Genomic DNA, 3049 nt, shown 5'->3' on the forward strand with positions numbered 1-3049 from the left:
TTCTCTGAGGACGTGTCTCCAATCATACAGGATTAACAAATTTACTAGTAATAATATGATAGCCCTCCACTCGCGTATGTGTGTGGAGTGTTACCGAGGACAAAACAGTGTACAGGTATTATGTTCAAATTTTTAATGTCATGCTTTTAACTGATAAATGTGGAAAGCCATTCGTGAAATATATGTAAAACATAACAGTTTAAAGACCTATTTCACAAATATATGTTACGTGATCTGCATGTTCAATTTGTTATCAGTTGTGGTAATCAGTAATAAAAGCATATGAATATGAAACACACATTTGAAAACATGTTTTGAGTACAAGAATTCCCTTGTACTTTGCTTGTGTCCCCCCTTGAAAACAGTGAAAACAGTGAAAAAGGGTAGGGGTATGAACTCACCGGACTCGGAAATACGTCGGTTTTGGATACTAGACGTTGGTTCGGGGTTTGATTACTCGCGATGTCCCTATGTAAAATGAAATAATGTCCATATATATACAATTAGGGATACATTCACTAATTATATGGAACATTAAACTCCAATGAGGTTAAACATCTCAAAACGAGCGTTTGGAGTGACCCGAGTGACATCTTCGGACGTGTAATGGCACTAGGGACTTGGGACTTGAGTTTACTCCCAAGAGTAAACATTTTAAAGAGTTTACAGCCATAGAACACACACATACATGAGTTTACGACCGTAAACTCATGTGGGTGTGATTTTGGGTGTTTTAATGGCTTAAATGGACATGGGGATTGTTGGAATGGATTTCTAAAATGCCTTGGAATGGATTGTATGAAATTTTAACACTTAATTGGGAGTTTACGGCAACCCCATAAGAGTTTATGGCCATACACTCACCTATGGCCAAGGAAAATTGATTTGAGCTTCAAAGGACAATCACATGTGATTCTAGTTAATTTTCCAAGCCTTGTTATGAATTTAGAACATCATTTAACACACTTTTTGGAGTTTACAGCCTAGAGGTATGTGCTAAGGCTGTAAACTCTCTTATACCCAAGAAAAAGATAGTTTTTGATGCTTAAAACAATCACATGTGAGTCTAGAAATTTATACAAGCCATTTGAGTGTATTTGATGCATCATTAGCATGGTTTTATGAGTTTACGGCCAAGGGTATGTTCCTAGGCCGTAAACTCCTATAAGTGACATTTTTGATGTGTTTAAAACCCTTAAACTATTTTTAGACGCATCTAGATTTTACCACAAGGCCATTGGTTGAGTTTCAAGGCATTTGGACATGTTTTACGGCCCAAGAATGTGTCTTGGCCGTAAACTCACTTTTGTCCCCCAAAAATCATGTTTAAAGTGTTCCAAGTCTAGATTTACAAGCCTTAAGGTCATATCTAAGTCCCAACTATGATTTGGAAGGGTTATTTGGCTCAAAAACCCCTTGAACATGAGTTTACGGCCCAAGAATATGTCTTGGCCGTAAACTCACTTTTGTCCCTCAAAATCAATGTTTTACATGTTATAAGTCCTTTCCATTAAGCCATTAAGCCATATCTAATGTCCAACAATGCTTAGGAAGGGTTTTTAGGTCTTAAAAACCCCATTTTAGGAGTTTACGGCCCAAGCTAGTTCCTTGGCCGTAAACTCATGTTCTTGGTCCCAAAACACAAATTAAACATCAATTTGAAGGCTAAAGAGGTTGAATAACAAGTTAGGGGTGTTACCTCTTTGATTTCAAGCCTTAAATCTTTGTTTTGGACCTTGATTTTTGGATGAGGAGAGAGGTTGTGAGAGTTAAATGAGAAATTAACCAAAGGCTTCAAATGGAGGCTTAAACACGTTTATATAGTGTTTAAGTTTTGGACACGGTGGAATTCTACCCGATACCGGCGTTAGACGAGGCTTTTGGTCGTACCCGATTGAGTTGCCGTAACCCGATACAGTAAATTCTAGAAATATCCCGATCACTAAAATTGGGTGTTAAAATGTTTTCTAAATATATTAAGACACCCATTAAGTTATTTTAAATACATACAAGTTAATGACTTAATTAAACGGAAGATCGGAAATTGAATTTGGAAACGAAGATTGGTTGCGTGAATTGTACAACGAAAGAGTTACAAAAGATAGTACGGAAATTTCGGGTTGTTACATACTATATACCCCTTCCTTGGAAAAACCCTGAACTAAGATCCCACATACTCACACCGTAGATCCCTAAAACCAATTCCTCAATACCACGAATCCGAACAAATCAATGATCCTTCAAGCAAAATACCTAGTTCTCCCCCACTTATAGTTCGAACTACCACCCACTAGTGTTGAAACCAAATCATAACTCAAACCATCTCAACCAGGTGGGATCAAACAAGTCCTTAGAGAATCCTGAATTTCAGCTAAAGACCTCTGAAATTTTCCAATCATGAAGACTTTAACATTAAGAGTTCCTTTCAAGAGCATAAGCCAAAACATACCTTCGTAGCCTGAAATCCTTGCTGCCCATCCGTACCTGACCTGCTAAAACCCAAGAACACAAACCCTTAATCACATCACAAAGCATCCATAATACATCAATCCACATGCGCTGACATGCTATCACCAAACCCTGCGACCAACATACCCCAAACTTTGAAGGTCAAAAGCCTGCTCACTCCTTTTCCGAACTCTGAAAACTGAAAAGGAAAAATACCCACCATAGATAGCGACATACCAAACCATCAATAAACCATTCTAATCCCAATTGCAATTTCTAAGCCACTCATAATGGTTGCTCCATTCTTGAGTCTCGTGACTCAAATGCACAACCTCAAGCCAACACCCTCGAGGCCTCGAAACCAACGTGCTCATCTAGGTCTGAACCAATCAATCCAAACCGATTTCGCCACTGGGGCCGAACAAATACCAAACCCATCCTTATGCTTGAGCAACCATAACCAAAGATCAATATATAAAGAGCCGAATACTACCTTCCATACCTATCCATACTTTCCTTAAGGATCCTATCGGGTCCTCCAATACCTACTTACAATAATACTTCGAATACCCACTCAACAACAAAACAACCTCACTAAAAT

The sequence above is a fragment of the Lactuca saligna genome, chromosome 4, assembly GCF_052625555.1.
Source record: "Lactuca saligna cultivar CGN05327 chromosome 4, ASM5262555v1, whole genome shotgun sequence".
In the NCBI taxonomy this organism is placed as follows: domain Eukaryota; kingdom Viridiplantae; phylum Streptophyta; class Magnoliopsida; order Asterales; family Asteraceae; genus Lactuca; species Lactuca saligna.